General features: G+C 46.6%; 1 protein-coding gene across 2 annotated transcripts in view; it reads right to left on the bottom strand.

Moving 5' to 3' along the window:
- TTC28 (tetratricopeptide repeat domain 28) overlaps positions 1-17,731 on the bottom strand; it is a gene marked incomplete at both ends in the record, with an annotated part of 602,748 nt that overhangs the window by 140,251 nt on the left and 444,766 nt on the right. The window lies entirely within an intron of this gene.

Genomic DNA, 17,731 nt, shown 5'->3' with positions numbered 1-17,731 from the left:
GGCGAGACCCTTTTTACGGCGCTTGCAAATCGTGCGTTTGCAAAGTGTTCTGCATTGTTTTTAGTTGCTTTTATTATTTCACAGATGTTCCCACAAAAAGATTTAGAAAACCAAGAGGAAATAAATACTTAGATATTCACTTTTTCCCTGAGTGGTGGAGAAGAAAAGCAATTCCATGGAAGTCACACGCTGCGCCGTGTGACTGGCAGCAGAGCAGAGGTGGCACCACGCGGCCACCTGCACAGCACGGCGCTGGCCGGCTCCCGCTTTGGGAGTCGCCACGGCCTCTATGCTGCGCCCCACCCTGACATCTTCCCCCTTGCTGTAGGTCCAGGGACTCGGCCTCAGCCTCTACTTCAGTATTGGCCCTCCCACCTGGTTCTTAGGGTTCTTCTCACCCACGCCTGGCTAGGGAAGAACGGTCCACACGCCATCCCGCACACCCGCCGTCACCTCACAGTGACCACACAAGCTCGCTCCGGGGAGGCCAGCGCAGCACAGCTGCGCAGCCTCAGTCTGGGGCTGCATCCTCTCCCGGTTCTGGGACCTTCCAACCATTTAACTTCTCTGAGCCTCAGCTTTACAGCCAGCCAGCCATTCCCAGGCCCTAGCAGCAAGCCAGGAGCCTCTGTCAAATGTATAAAGCATCAATAATTCACCAGATAGCTTCAAATAGTCGATCTGGTTGGAGGCAATGAGCCCGTGAACGCCGCGGGGGGCGGATTTATAAGACTCGGGGCGGGCACAACGCCCCACGCGTCAATGTTCCCAGAAACTTCTGGTTTATGGCAACTCCAAACGGCAGCCCTGGGACCTCTGGCTTCTGGTTCTTCATTTCTTTTTCTGCCAGGCAGACACAGGAGCTCACATCCTGGAGCTCTCTGAACATAAGGGAAGGGGGCGTTGGGGCGTCCCTGCTCTGGGGCGCACAGAGAAGGAGGACTTGTGCATTAACTCTTCCTGGCATCCCCAGATGGGGCGGTTCATGGCGGGTGTCCTGCAAACCAGCACCCCTAGGAAACACCGGATACCTCCAGAGGCATAAATCAGAAATCGCTTCTGGAATCAGGGAGCGGGTTGGCACAGGGTGGGCATGGGATAGGCTTAGCGTCAGGGGCTCTGGCTGGGTAAGCAGGAGGAGTCGTTTTAACTCTTCATACTTGCTCTCTTTATTTATAAATGGTGCTGACAACGACGAGGCCGTACACACTCCACCGGGCTGGGTTGGCACTGGGCTTGGCTGCACCTGGGCGCACCCTTAGTAAACCGTAAGGTGCTCCGTGAGCGCATCTCGGTGGGGTGCAGGGGTATTTTGTGACTGCAGCCTGAGCTCTGGTACCAAGCAGGAGAGCAGGGGCAAGAGAAACCCTCGGTCACCGCCACCAAACAGCTATGTTCCCATCAGCGGCCAGGGGAGGCAAGCCCGATGTTTACACCCCTGGGCAAATAACACGGGCTGATATTTATCAGCTCAGCGCATCACAGATTAGTCACTTGTCTTTGTTCCTGTAGAATAAGTGTAGATCTGAGACATGGTTTCAGGCTGCTAATGAGGATCTGAAGAGCCACTGTGGATGGGAAATCGCGGGCCCCACCTCGAGCAGACGCTACGCGCGCCGCGAAGGTTCACGCTGCCTTTGTCTATGAATCTCGCTGAGCTTCACTGTGGGAAACAGCAGCAGCTGCTTCCCACAGTGGAAACGTTTCTGGAACATCTGTATTTGAATACTAAAATTCACACAAACAGCTATGCTAACAAACTATCTGGATGGAGCAAGATGGCACACTTTTTACAAGATAGAGATGCCCGGTGTTCTTGCCCAAGTGCCATTTCCAGCTGCAGACGGGCATGGAGGAGTCAGCGACCCGGGCTCTGTGACCTGAACACTTGCAGAGGAGCCTCGGCTGCCAGCTGGCTTCATGGGACTGAAGCGAGGGCCAGAGATTTGCTCATATGTCTTCAGCCCACTTTAAGCATGTTTACTGTGTGAAATAAAGTAATCCTTGAACTGCCTAAGCTATATCCACACTGATGGCACTCCCGCGGAACAGTGCGCTCAAGATTTAAACACGTTTCCCTTCTCTCTTAATGTGCTCTCCCCTTACTGCGTGTATTTTTCAACAGAGCTACATTTTGTGGGAGGACAAAATGCACAACAGTGTTATAGAGAGAGCATTCGATGTAACTGCTGATTGATTCATTGCATGTAGTTTGAAAAATGGGAAATTCACCAAAAATACTGTTCCTTTTTTACTGCCCCAATTCATATGCACCGTGTGTGCCCCGCCAATGCCCCAGGGTCTCAGACTGACCCTCTGTGTCCCAGCAGCAGGGGGACATAGCAACACAGGACAGAGGCTAGAATCACACGGGTTCGAATGGCAGTTGTGCGAGAAGGCATATTCCGTGACACCCATGGGCTCCAGTTTCCACATCTGTGAAGTGGGAGTACTGATACTCACAGCCTTGGTGGGCTTATTTCAGGGCCTGTTTCAGGGCTTGGCACACAGAGGGTGCCCCAACATTTTAGATTTTACTTCTCCTTTACTCCAGCCTCATTCACCTCAGAGGTGGGTGGAAGATGACCAGAACACAGAACATGAAGTCACATCACGACGACTAAAAACACAACACAAGAAGTTTTCCCTGCTGACAGTGAGAGCACCACGGTCTTCCTGCAGCACAGACCAGCGGGCGACTTGTGGTATTCTCCAGAGGCACTCATCAGAAAAGTTGTCCTTTACATAGGACGCGTTGGTGACAGTCCGGGGGCCAAGGCGTTGAGTGTCTGAGGTCTGTTGGTCAGCTGGTCGTTTCATTCATTCATGCGTTCAAGGAGATGCTCTAGACACACACAATATAATTAGCTCAATTTTGACAGGGAGCAGGGGCAGTTCCAGGGATAAGGGATGCCCTGTTCAACAAATGGTACTGGGTACCAGAAACTGCATGAAAGGGAAGAATCTAGAGGCAGACCTTCTGCCTTCCACAAAAACTAACCTGAAGTGGATCAAAGACCTGCGGTAAGGCAAAACTACAAAACTCCTAGGAGAAAACATAAAAAATCCAGGTGACCTTTGGTTATTAGATACACTATCAAAAATATGATCCATGAGAGGAAAAGGTAATAAAACACACGCCATCGAAACTAGAAACTCTGTAAAACTATAAGCTCCGTGAAGGACACTGCTAAAAGAATGAAGGGGCGAGTCACAGGCCGAGAAAACTTTTGTAAAGTACACGTATCTGACCAAAAACCAAAAAATAACGTGCGCCCAAAATATAAAACTCAACAACGAGAGTGGAAATCATTCAATCAGAAAAAGGCAAAAGCTCCGAAGATGCGCCTCGCCAGAGAGGATATAGAGATGGCGAGGGAGCACACGGGGAGACCTCAGCACGACAAGTCACGAGGACCCGGAGAGTATCTGCCTAGGAGGACGGCTGAAGCCCCAGGGCACCGGCCATCCCAAGTGTCCATGAGGAGGAACGGCAACAGAAATTCTCAGCACTTTGGAAGACAGCTGGGCAACTTCCTCTAAAACCACACGTAGTCTTACCATGTGAGCCAGCATCCCTGCCCCCAGGACTTACCCAAACGAGTTGAACATGTATGTCCAGAACCTTGCACACCAATCTTTATACCAGCTCTATCGATCATTGCCCCAAACTGGAAGCAGTAATTCTGTATAAAGGTTAAGCGATGACCGTAAACGTCTGAAATAACTCGGTAGTTACTCTAGGCCAAGTGGACAAGAAGAATCAAAAAATTTTATAATCTAAATTGTCAAGGACAATGGAAAACACCTTCCTGATCTTTGTGTTTCTGACCAAGCAGCTGCTATGGTTCTCTCTCAAGGAAAATGTGAGTTTTGTAAGTGGTGACATTTACGTCTTTCTTTGGGCCACCAGAAAGCTATGGCCAGGTGCAGAGCCCTCCTTCAACAGCCAGAAAGAACCCCACACCTGCGCAGGCTCTGCCCTGGCCTCGGCCTGCGGTCTCGCCCTGACTCCTCTTTATATGTTGTTTCCTTTCCCCACAAATGCTTTTAGATTATATTAGACAAGTCAATGAAACACAAACAAAAACCGGCGAAGATCTAAGGACCGTGGTAGGAAGGGAGTTTCCTAAAGAGGACCTCTAAGAACTCTGGACTCCCAGCCACGGAGAAGGAGGGCACCTAAAGACTACGCAATGGACGAATGCTAACTGCTTGGTCTTCGGGAGCCGTAAGTCAAACCCACGCCACAAATGTTTACTGACTGGCATCGGGTTTGTCACGATGAATCTAACCTGTTTGTCCCAATGTTTAAGCCTTGAGTTGGAGAGATATTCTGAGATTATTTCCGAAATACCTATCTACATTCTTTTCTACCAAAATGGTTGAAATCATTGGTCTGAATCCATACTCGGAGCTTAGTCATCGTTGCAGCTTCTCTGTGGCAACCTGTCAGAGTCTGGGGATGGAACCCAGGGGCATTCTACTTCTGAGCTACACCCCCTGCCCTATTTTTTTATTCTTTATTTTTAAACCGGGTCTCACTGAGTTGCAGAGGGTCTCACTAAGTAGCTGAGGCTGTCCGCGAACCGCGATCCCCCTGGTCTCAGCCTTCCGAATGCTGGGATTACAAGCGTGCGCCACCACGCCCGGGAACCTGTCAGCTTTTCTAATACTGCAGGGCCAGAGAAGCTTTCATAATAATTATTTTTTTTTACCAAAATTATATTAGGGCTGGAAGAATAACACAATGTCAGAAAGATCTATCACCTAGATCCAAGAGTTGCTATCACAGGTGATAAATTATTTATAATGCCCAGCATTAATACTGCAATGTTTTCAAACCGAGTATTTGTAAATGTCCTTTGCAGATGCAAATTAACAGATTAATAAGGAAACAAGCTTTCTGGTATGAGGGGCTGGGATGACAGATTAGCTATTAAGAGCAATTTATAGGTCATAAGATATGAAAGTTGGCAAGAAACACTACCTCTGCCGGCTCTATAAATAGTAAAACCGCATTCGGGTTCCCAGAGGTATCCTGTTAGACATTTTAATTATACCATAAAACGGCCGGAATTTATAATGATTTCATTTTTTTAAAAAAAAAACTTGATGTTCCACGTAAACTTGATGCAATCCAGCAGGCATCTGTGCTATGCGCTCTAGATGCCGAGCAGGGCCAGAGGCAGAGCGCTCGCCACCACCTCCTGCAGGCGGCCATGGCAGCGAGACCGCTCCTCCCCAGGAGTAACTCCCAGTGTCCCCAGGAGCCTCCTTCCTCTCTCCACCCCACACCTCCCACTGCAGCGCGCGCTGTCTAGGCAGGCTTCTACGGAACTCCATTTCTCGTCCTTCCTCACCACACTGTGACGCTCAGGTCAAAGGGCCTTGGCCACTGTTTGGAAATTTTGGAAACTGGGTTTGACTGGGGGTAAAGTCTCCCTCGCTTGAGATCATGATGTTTTCTCTGACGCGACCCACTCGATTTCCCTGGTAGTAATTAGACCTGGACTAGGAAGCATGTCCTATCACAGTGCCCTTAAGTCTGATCAAAACGGCTCCATTCCACACGTGCCGGGCAACCTGGACCCCGGCGGCTGTGAAACAGTGTTCTGTGTGGGGCTGGAATGCAGCCGAGCACCTTTGGAAGACAGTACTTACACTGAGTCACAAGGCCTGGCATTGGCAGGGTAAGAGAATGGAGAAAGGCAGAGAGACGGAAAGCACGCGTGTGCACACGCACACACGCGAGAAGCAGAGAAGGCGTTTCTGGAAGGAAGAAAATCCAAGCAAAGGCCAGCTTGTCCACAGAGGCCAGCTGATAACGTGTGTGTGTGTGTGTGTGTGTGTGTGTGTGTGTGTGTATGTGCGCGTGTGTTACTGGGAACTGAACCCAGGGGCTCTGAGCTACACCCCCAGACTCTCCACCTTTTTTTTTTTTTGAAACAAGGTCTCGCTAGGTTGCTGAGAGTCTTGTGAAATTACTGAGGCCGTCTTCTTCAAACCTGTGGTCCTCTTGTCTCAGTCTCCCAAGTACCGGGATTATGGGCATGTGCCACCATACCACACCTGGCAAGCAGATAACAATTTAAACAAGCCATCATTACATTGATTGAGAAAGGATCCTCAAGGGTCCTGGGGAGAAGTCAGGGAACTGAGAGGCAACCGAGAACCTTTGCTTTGCTTGGTGCAGGAATATTTGTTACACCCTCTGCTAATAACGGAGGCTGAGCCCTCCCCAAACACGAGGCTTCCGGAGGCTTGGAAACAGAGGACTCTCACCCTCAGCTCTGTATTTTCACTTGCTGCAAACCCCTGTCTCTGTTGGATGGCTCCACCTCAGATTTTAGAACAAGAACCAGAGAATTTGGAGTTGCAAAAGGCCCTATCGATCCCCAATCTCCTGGTTTCAACCTTTGTTTAAACAAAATTGCAAACATGTGATTCCTGTGATTAAAAGTATAGCTGCTTTTAGGCAATCCCAGCTTCTTGGGAGGCTGATGTAGGAGGATTGCCCGAGCCCATGGGTTCAAGGCCATCCTGGGCAACATGGTAAATATCTGTCTCAAAAACAAGAACAAGCCGGGCGTGGCGGCGCACGCTTGTCATCCCCACGCTTGGGAGGCAGAGACAGGAGGATCGTGCAGGTTCGAAGCTAGCCACGCTGGCTTAAGAGACCCTGTTTCCATATTTAAAAAATATTATATATATATATATGGGTCTAGGAGTGTAGCCTGGAGGTAGAAGGGTTTCCAGGAACCCCAGTACCACCAAAAAAAAAAAAAAAAAAAAAAAAAAAAAGCTACTGCTCTGTCTTTAAAATCCTGGCGGCTCTTTAGTGATATGTCCAGTGGCAAACCCTAATAATCTGAATCAAACTTCAGTAACTTTTCCAGCAACTCCTGATTAATTATTGATTCTATTCCCTGAATAAGAGTAGACTTAGCACATCCTAGGACAATACAACGATTAGAATCTCCTAGATTTAACTTGTATTTCCTTTTTTAATCTTTCATTTCATTCTATTAATTTTCTGAGACAAGGTCTCGATAAGTTGCCCAAGCTGATGGCCTCCACCTTGCCGTCCTCCCGCTTCAGCCTCCTGCACCCACTGCGCCAGGCACTGGCTTCGTCCGCGCGCTCTCTCTTCCTATCTTCTCTTAAGGGTCTTATTTTTTGTCTTCGTTTCTTCACCCCTAAGTTGGTGGTAAGAATATCTATCTCGTGGAGTTATTAACATACATCCAAAGAGCTCACAACTATGCCTGGTACTTAGCCAGTGTTCGGTTACTGCCAGCTGTTATATATATTACATACCTGAATAAATTAAATTAAACTGAATAAATTACGTACTTTAAAAATTATATATCGATATCAATTCAATCTGTTTTGTAAACTTTATTTAAAGTTTAAATGTACCAAATTAGTACTCTTTCCCCTCCTTCATTATATTAATTTAAAAACCCTGAAAATATCACCTCCCTTGTGCAGCATTCGTCCCTGTTTCTTTGGCACATGAATTATTTGGGCATGTAAGCACATAAGTATTTCTTTTTGGAAATCTCCAAGGAAAGAAGACATTGCACCAAGATCTAGAAGTGGAATAGAATATGTGCACAAGAAAAATTAAACTTTTAATTAAGATCCTAAATCCTTTTTTTAAAAGTAGCGTATCATAAAAATACACAAGCTGGCATTAAATATAGGTTACACTGTTAGATAAAATGTCTAATTATAATAGTTTGACCGAATTACTCCTCCTGTTATTTTTAAGTTTGTTTTTCACCCAGCATTCGGGAGGCTGAGATTGGAGGATCGCGGTTTACGAACAGCCTCAGCTACTGAGTCCTTCGCGACTCAGTGAGACCCCGCTTCAAAATATTAAAAAAAAGGCTACAAAATAGGGCTGGGGGTATAGCTCAAAGATACACGGCCCCTCTGTCCCATCCCCAGTACCACAAAAATAAATAAAGAAATGACTAAAATATAGGGCGGGGGGTATAGCTCAAAGATACACTGCCCCTCTGTTCCATCCCCAGTACCACAAAAATAAATAAATAAATAAATAAATAAATAAATAAATAAGTAAAAGACTAAAACATAGGGCTGGGGGTGTAGCTCAGAGGTATAATGCTCCTGGGTTCTATTCCTAATACTGCAAAAAAAAAATTGTTTTTCAGTGATACATTTGTTTGGGATAAAAATGAATACTAAAAAAATGCGCTCAGTTTCAAAGGAATTATGGTCTGTAACAAAAAGAGTTGACTCCCATATTTTCACCCAACGTCATGAAAAAGAAACAGGGCGCTGGTGGAGGGGAGGAGCGTGGTGTGAGACGGCTCAGACGGAAGCTTCTGGAAACCAAGGGCGCTTTGTAGCTTCAGAGCCTGGCAGGGCTCAATAAATGCTCAAGATCCAAACCGAGGCTCTGGGACTGTGCACGTGTGTAAGGATGTAAAGAAGGAAACCCCGTCCTCCAGGATGCACCCCTCGTCCCTCGTCCTCCTTAACTGGCACGCGAAAGCCCACTCCAGTTGGCTTCTCCTGCAGCTACAGGAGTGTGGGTTCTGAGCTGCCAGGCGGCCGCCGTTCTGCACCCGCTGCTTCTCACCCAGACAGCCCCGCTCACATTCAATGTCTGAAGTCGGTCCCTTTTATTGGCTAAGTAGGAGCTGCTATTATTGTTGCAATAAGACTTCTTTTCTTTAACAATTGCGATGACACCCAAAATCAGAGCCCAAGAAACTTAGTAGAATACAGATTTTTTCTGGGTATGGTTAAGATTTTTCCTAAGCTGGGAGTGGTAGCTCACGCTTGTAATCCCAGCGCTTGGGAGGCTGAGACAGGAGGATCGCACAGGTTCGAAGCCAGCCTCAGCTACTGAGTGAGGCTCTCAGCAACTTAGTGAGACCCTGTTTCCAAATAAAGTATAAAACAGGTCTGGGAGTGTAGCCTGGAGGTAGAAAAGCCCCTGGGTTCCACCCCCAGTACCACACACACACAAAATAAACCATAAACTAAGTATAAATACTACTCCTTGAGAACAAGGGAACCCCAATTTTATAAAATCAAAGTTATCAATTATAGAAACTTTTTAATACCCTAGACCTGTACCACAAAGACAGGAAAAGTGTCCGGTTACACAGCGACAGTGTGCTTGCATGAGGATGGACAGACATCCCGATTCCAGAGACATCAAAACGAGAACGCCATCGTATGTCAAGGGGTTGGGACATATCAGGTGTCTGAGTTACATGATCTCAGATCCCACCATGGCTGATAAGTGGGGATTTTGCAGATGAGAAAACAAGCATGAGCATTGGGTCTAAAGTCGATGGGCTCCTGAAAGGCGAGGCCGGGCTCCACGAGGGCCGGCTGGCTGCAAACCCGTGCGTGTCCATCGCAGGGCACGGCGTCCTCGGAGCCCCACCAGGGACGAGGGCGAAGCAAGAGGCTGCTCCAGAAAGGCCTCCTCACTGCTGCTGTTTACAATTAAGTGCTTAGACTCGCTTAGCAGGCAGGTGTTTCTAATCTGCAATATCTCATAAAAATGGCTATTGTCAAACTATATCATAAACTGGACACAGACTCAGAATTTTATTAAGATTGAGGAAGAAAAAACCGGCAGCGATTCTGCTGTGCTTTTTTTTTTTAGTAACTTAAAATTTTCTACTCCCTCCTGCCTAGAAATAAAAACTACTTTTGCAAGTCTTCAAGCTTGCCAAGCTGCCCACAGTCTAGAACGAGGCGTATGCTATTTCATTCGGACTGTCCTCGGGCCTGCCCGTGAATGCAGAGATCCGAGTGCACGCTGGGAGCGTGTGCTGAGCGTCTGGCAGCCTGGCACCCGCAAGCTGCCCCCGTGCCCACGACTGCAGTCATTCTGAAGATGGCTGTGCCTCCGGTGACTGCTTACGTCACTTCAGGGTATGGGTGGCTTCAACAGGGACAGTGGGCTGTGAGTTCAGGTTGGCCATGTCAGTAGAAAAACAGAAAGTCGGGCTGGGGGTATAGCTCAGAGGTAGAACACCCTCGCTTCCACTCCCAGTACTTAGGTAGGTAGGTAGGTAGGTAGGTAGATAGATAGATAGATAGATAGATAGATAGATAGGTAGATAGATAGATAGGAATACTGGAGGCGTGAACACGTGGAGTGCCACACAAAAGGAACTCATATATCAAGCGCAAGGTCGTCAGAAGTTTAAAGGACCACTGAAAACTGCATATGAAAGAGAATAAAATGGAAAAGAGTATTTCTTCACAGAAATTAGTATTAAAAATACAAAAGAGAGCAGAAGAAAGTAATAAAAGTAGAGACTCCAAGAAAGCCACCATTTGACTAACAGAACAAAGACCACAGGAAGAAATTATCAAAAACTTTACAAAGAAAACTTTCCAGAAATTAAATACATTAGACCCTAGGCACTAAAACTTTTTTTTTAAAGGAAAAGAAATAAAAAGCCATTGTGAAATTTCAGGATAGCAGGGGGTAAAGACAAGATCTCAAGATATTCCAAAGTGAAAAATCTGATAAAATACAAAGAAGTGGAAACAGGGTTGCATCAGCCTCTTCTACCACAACCACCAGCCAAAAGGCAATGGGACAGCATTTATTTTGTTTTGTTTGACTGAACCCACGGGTGTTTTCCTCTAAGATACACCCCTAGCACTGTTTTACTTTGAAACAAGGTCTCACTAAGTTGCTGAGGGTCTCACTAAATTTCTGAAGGTGGCCTCGAACCTGTGATCAACCTATCTTAGCCTCCCAAGTACATGTGCCACCATGCCTAGCCGAAACAAATATTACCAAAATTCTGGGAGAATAACATTCCAAATGGAATGCTATTGCTAGACAAACTATCGAGCCTAAGGGTAGAGTTAAAGAATTTTGAGACAACCAAATTCTCAGAAACATTATCTATCAGGCAGCAGGAGCAGGGATGGAGGGGCCAACCTCAGGGAAGGGAGCTGGAGGGCCCCATTGCGCCTACCCGGGGGCTGTAGCTGTACAACATGGGCTCCTGCTGGTGACGGCACACAGGAGGCGTTTAAGGAAGAGGAAGAAAACGAGGAGCTCATGAGAATCACAGTCGATGAACCGAGTCAAGCACTCAGCTCTGTTTCTCATTAAGAAGCTGAGGTCGTTTCAACAGGATCCGACGAATCTAGCTTCTGCTGGAGCTTTGAGCTGGGCGCTCTATCAGCTAGAGAGTTGGGAAGGCCCCGCCGTCCCCCTGCCATAAACAAGGCACAGAGGCGAGGCCGCCTGCCCGCGCCACGGCGCTGCAGTGGCAGAGATTCAAACCCAGGCCTGCGCGGGCAGCCGCGGTGTCGTTTACAGTAGCTATGGACAGTAAGGAGGGCGTGTTCTGTGTGGAGGACTGGGCTCCCGCTGACAGGCACACGCAGCGCATCTAATCTCCACAGCCACCCTCTGAGTGCCTCGATCATCGTGCCCACTCCACTGCTGTCTTGCCCGGAGCCGCCCAACTAGTGAGCCCTGGTGCCAGGACCGGAGCCCCGGAGCCCGGCCGAGAGCCTGTGCTGCCCCTCCATGAGCCACCTCCTCAGAAGTTGTTATCTCGTGTGTGTGGTGCTGGGGATTGTGCCCAGGGGCATTCTACTGCTGAGCTACACCCCCAGCCCTATTCTAGATTGTATTTTGAACCAGGATCTTGCTAAGCTGCCGAGGCCTCCCTAGGATGCTGAAGCCGGCCTTGAACCTGCGCTCCTCCTGTTGCAGCCTCCCAAGGACTGCGTGGATAACCACACCAGGATTTATTTTTTTGTTATTTTTATTTTTGTGGGTTTTTTTTGTTTTTTGTTTTTGGTTTTGGTTGTACTGGGGTTCCTGGAAACCCTTCTACCTCCGGGCTACACTCCTAGACCTATTTTTTGTATATATTTTTATTTGGTAACAGGGTCTCTTAAGCCAGCGCGGCTGGCTTCAAACCTGCCGGATCTTCCTGTCTCCGCCTCCCAAGCGCGGGGATGACAAGCGTGCCCACCACGCCCGGCCGCACCAGGATTTCAGTCTCCTTTTCCCCCTCTCTGATTGTGGTAAGCCCTGCTGAATCACCTCTGAAGAGTGTCATTCAGCAAACCGTGGCCAGTGAATAGATTTTATTTGGTTCTCATCTTCTTTTTTGGTTAATTACAAGACCTCACATCAGGATGCAGCTCTCCAGCTTCCCTGGGTCTGACAACACTGACCTGGGCTCCCGTAGGAAGGGCTGGCTAGGAGAACAGGGCTGCCCGCTGGGCAGGGCAGGCACGGCACTTGCAAGTTCTCACGGGCCTGATGCGAACGCAGCCTGGTCCCTCCGGCGCGTGCAGTTTGAGACCCGGCTCCTCCTTCACTCCGGCTCGTCCTGACTCTCGTCCTGCTGCCCGCCCTCTCGCCGGCCGCTCTGAGGCTCTGAGGATTCCGCCCTGTTGCTTTGAACCTTTCACGGCTGCCCAGTGCTCACCAACCCAGCCCTGTGGCCTAGCGAGTCAAGACTTTCCCGAAGCCTTCGGACCTCCTTATTCAGTTTTCTCTCCATCCTTACAATCCCGACTCCTGGCTTGATGGTTGCTTTTTAAACAGTCACTTTATTTCCTCTTTCTAGGCCACAGTTCATATTTTGTGTTAAATTTTTAATTACAAGAAACATGTTTAAATGCCGGTTTGTTTTAAATCACACAACGACCTCCTTCAAAACTCCTGGTTAAGAGCTCAATAAGGAAAGAAAGGATTACTGACTAAATGGAGATGAAAAAATTGCCTAAAATTTTATAGTTTTCAAAATAAATATCAGATGGACAAAATAAAGTTAGACACAAAAAGTAAAGCTTGAATGAATACAGGTGATTACTTAATCTCTGAATTGTGAAGGACATTCTAAGCCCATAAACAATCAAAACCACGACGAATATATACGAAAAATATAACTGAAAATTTAAACATATTTATTTGTGTCAAAACATGGAAAATATAATAAAAATAATTTTTTTTGGTGGTACTGGGGTTCCTGGAAGCCCTTCTACCTCCAGGCTACACTCCCAGACCTATTTTTACATTTTTTTTTATTTGGAAACAGGGTCTCCTAAGCCAGCGCGCGTGGCTGGCTTCGAACCTGCGCGATCCTCCTGTCTCTGCCTCCCAAGCGCGGGGATTACAAGCGTGCGCCACCACGCCCGGCCCTAAAAATAATTTAAATGGCAAGAATTTTCCTGAAAAAGAGACAAAAAGAAGCAAAAAGCAAACCTGCCATAAATAAGGTATAGGAAAAAGAACATACAATTCACTAACAAAATAGAAAAGCCAATCAGACATATGGGAAATTTCATCCATAGTCATAATTAAGGGACTGCAAAAGACAATAAAATCACTTCATCTCCCAAACAGCAAAGTATAAAAGATAATAAGCTCTCACCACCTTGGTAAGAACGGAGCAGGCGAGGACTCTCAGGCACGGCTGGTGGGAATGCAAACTAGCAACACGTCTTTTGAAAATCCACATGATAGAACAGAAGTCCTAAAAATGCCCTTGATGAAATGATTTTACTTGTAGACTCCAGATCAGAATTTTCAGCCTTGGCGCTTATTGCAGGTGGCTGTCCTGCGTTCCCACAGTATGCCAGTAAAACCCCTCTAAGTCTTGACAACCAGAAATTTCTGTAGACATTGCTGAAGGTCCATTGTGGGGAGAGGCTCTTTTCAAGTTGAGAAGAAACAAAATAATAAAGTTGAATAAAGATTTGTCACATTATAGAAATATATTAAAAATATGTAAATAGGCCAGGCGTGGTGGCGCACGCTTGTAATCCCCGCACTTGGGAGGCAGAGACAGGAGGATCGTGCAGGTTCAAAGCCAGCCTCGCTGGCTTAAGAGACCCTGTTTCCAAATTTAAAAATAATATAAAAAATAGGTCTGGGAGTGTAGCCAGAGGTAGAAGGGTTTCCAGGAACCCCAGTACCACTAAAAAAAAAAAAAAAAAAAAAAAAAAAAGTAAATAGTAATAGCAGAATGATTAAGTAAGTTTGGCATAACCATATTAGAAGGTACCAGAGAGTATTTAAAATGATGTCTTCAGGGCTGGGGTGTAGTTAGCTTAGAGGTAGAGTGCTTGCCTAACATGCACAAGGCCCTGGGTTCAATCCCCAGCACTGCAATTAATAAGAAAACTAACAAATGTTCAAGACATTTAATGAAATGGGAAATATCCTTGCTGTACCCATTAGGATAGTGGTAGCTGCTATAACAAGCACCAACATCTTCTGACATAAAAAATGTTTAGTCCTGGTGGTGCCAGAGTGACAGGGCAGAGGGGTAGAGACAGGGCGCTGCTCCACACCAGCAGTGGCTTCCAACGGAGCCGCGCTGTCAGTACTGACGTCGCAGCAAGAGGAAGAGCGTGGGCCATCTCGACGGGAAGGTCCCGGATTCGAGCCTCCAAGGAGCAAAAGTCACTTCCACTTACGTCTGCTGCCACCACAGCTGGCAAAGTGGGCTAGGAAATGCCATCCAGCCAGGGGGCAAGAAACAAGAGATAAACCAGCTTGGTAAACCAGAGTCATGATATATAAATCAAAGGCTCAAAACACTGTGTAGGCCACACATTCTCAATTTCCAGAAAACACAGTCCTGAATTAATACCTTTTGATTCTACAACTCTACTTCTAAAAACAATAACTACTGGTAATATGCATGTGTATTTTTGTGTTTCTGTTTGTGTGTATTACTGCGGATTTTCAATCTACTTCTAAAAACACCCTCTAGAGAAATACACACAAATGAACGTGTACAAAGATAATAAAAACATCAGAAGCAACCTAAATGACCACAAAGGGCACTGACTAAATAAAGTATAAAACCCCACAGTATGGAATGCTCTGCATACAAGGACTAAGGTAGATCTGTACGAGCCGAGTCGGAACTATCTCTAAGGAATGTTGTTACGAGCAAAGGGCAAGAAGCTGGCCAGGCACCGTGGGACGTGGGAGGCCGGGGCAGGGGTCACACGCTCAAGGCCAGCCTGGGCAGCACAGTGGGACCCCATCTTAAAACAGGAAGACAAATGCTCCCAAAGTATGATGCCACTGACAGTTAAAAACCTTAAAACGGATTCTTTGTGTGTGCACACATGAGCATTTGCAGCACAAATCTGGAAGAGGGTTATTCAGTACTGGTGCGGCTAACATCCAGACCAGACAGTTCTTGGTTGGACAGGGTTCCTGCACCTTGTAGGGTGTCTGACTGCAGCCCTGGCTTGTACCCACCAGACCCTGCTAACAATTCCCACCTTCTTTGGAGTGCTACATACTAATCAACAAAAACATCACAGGGGGGAGAAGGGGGGCGAGAGCACATTCATTTTACCTGTGATGCTTAAAAGGTTTACCATGAGAATCTAGTCATGCATTATTCGGATAGTTTAAACTTGTAAAATGCCAGCAATCGAACACATAAAAACATGAACATAGCTAGGCATGGTGCTACATGCCTATAATCCCAGTACCTGGGCGGCTGAGATAGAAGGACCGTGACAAAGGTGCAGGGACAGCCTCAGGAACTTAGCAAGGAAGCTCTCAGCAACTTAACGAGACCTTGCTTCAAAATGAAAAGGGGGGAGCTGGGGCTAGAGCTCACAGGTAAAATGCCCCTGGGTTCAATCTGCAGTAACGTGTGTGCACACGCATGCACGCACACACACACAAATATATAGATATATATATGTATATTAACAGTCATTATTGTTAAGTTGTAAAACTATGGGTGACATTTGTTTATATATACATATATATATAAAACATTTATGGAATATGTATTATATATTTATAGACTATGTTTTTAAAATTAAAAGTAAGATGGATCCGGGCGTGGTGGCGCACGCTTGTAATCCCCGCGCTTGGGAGGCGGAGACAGGAGGATTGCGCAGGTTCGAAGCCAGCCGCGCTGGCGTAAGAGACCCTGTTTCAAAAATATAAAATAGGTCTGGGAGTGTAGCCCGGAGGTAGAAGGGCTTCCAGGAACCCCAGTACCACCAAAAAAATTTTTAAAAAAAAGAAAAAATAAAAAAAAATAAAAAAAAAATAAAAAAGTAAGATGGATTATATTTTTGAAGAAAAGGAAAAAGACTAAAAGAAACAAAATGTGAACAGCACTGACAGATGGGAATTGAAATGACATGTTATATTTGTTTGTCTTTTTGATCTTCGCTTTCCAAAATTTCTACAGCAGCATGGACTCATTTGTAATTCAAAACCATTTTGCTTTTTAAAAATCCAAGTCTTATTACCTCTGAATTAAAAAAGAATTGTCTCAAACGAATAGAGCAGGCTGGAGGGGGCGACAGGTGGTCTGGTGCCTGGCTCCCCTCTACAGGCCAATTGAAACTCCAGCCACGGAGCCGTCGACATGGCCGGGAACCAAGCCCAGGCAGGGGTGGCCTGCAGAGCAGAGGGGCGCCTGGACCTCAACCTTGAGCCCACGTGACTTCCGAGCTCTTTTTAAAATATCCCACAGCCAAAAGCAGTAAAGGTGGATTCAGTAACTTCCAAATGCTACTTTTAATTCTGTGACATAAAAACAGGGGAAACGAGGGCTGCGAGAAGAACTTGGGGCCATCACTGATCTTGGATTCGTGAGGCCATGAGGATGCCACTAGCGGACCTCTGTCGGCAGAGGAGCTCGCCCTGCCAATACAAGAGCTGCCACAGCTTCGACCTGGCGCTTTGGCCTGGGTTTTTTGGTTTTGAAATGTTTTAAATCGAGAAAGTATGAAAACTAATCGAAGGATTTGCCGTGTCCTGGAACGTAAACCTTCTCTCACATCTGCCTCAATGCTTTCTTCTCTCCTTGTCTCCTTCTTTAGGAAAAATAACCATCACAGGCGCTGTTCACTCCCCTTCCCTTTCCAGAGCAATTATTATGCAAAGTTCATGTTTATCCTCCCATGCACATTTGATACTATTACCGCATATCAGGGACTCATAAAAATTGATAGTGTTTTCGAACTCTATGTAAATGATAAGAAACCGCCCCCGCCGTTCTGCAGATTTGATTCTCTGCACTTATTTGCGTGGTGGAGCAGGGACAACATGCAAGCCCAGAGGTCAGACCTGGAGCTCGCCTCCCCCCAGGCCTCTAGGCTAGTTACTGAACCTTCCAGAACTCTCCCCACCCCATAAAATGGGGATAGAGACCCAGCTTGCAAGGCTATTGGGAGGTCTAAGATGATACCTATCTTCAGGCCTGGCACAGAGCAAATATTCAATAAATGTTAACCATTATTTGTCATAATAAAATAGCACACACTCAATAAATGGTAGCTATTTTTATTGTAACCTATAAAAGTTCTTCCCATTTGCTCAGGAAACCCAAGTCTTAGAATGGCCCTAAGGTCCCCAGGGTCTGACTGTGCTCATAAAAAGGAGGTGTGATTATTTCCAGGTCAAGTCTTTGTGCATTTTTATGAATTCTCCTACCCAGCTGGGCTTGGCTTGTTTATTTTAATGGCAGAATTAAATGGCTAATTCTTTGATCTCTCCCGAATGCTGTTCTATATGCCTGTGACCAGGAGTCTAACTTGCAGAAGACTTTTAAAGTGTAACCCTGGACCCCAGCCCTAGCCTCTGTCTAACTCCCACCGCGGTGGACGAACTCCCTCCCACCACAGTTCTGTGCTATACAGAAATGGAATGGGCGTTCATGCGGGCCTCCACTAAAGGTGCCAAACTTGG

The sequence above is a fragment of the Muscardinus avellanarius genome (genome assembly GCF_963383645.1).
Source record: "Muscardinus avellanarius genome assembly, chromosome: 21".
In the NCBI taxonomy this organism is placed as follows: domain Eukaryota; kingdom Metazoa; phylum Chordata; class Mammalia; order Rodentia; family Gliridae; genus Muscardinus; species Muscardinus avellanarius.
The sequence above is the reverse complement of the archived record's forward strand: the minus strand, read 5'-3'. Positions and strand labels throughout refer to the sequence as shown.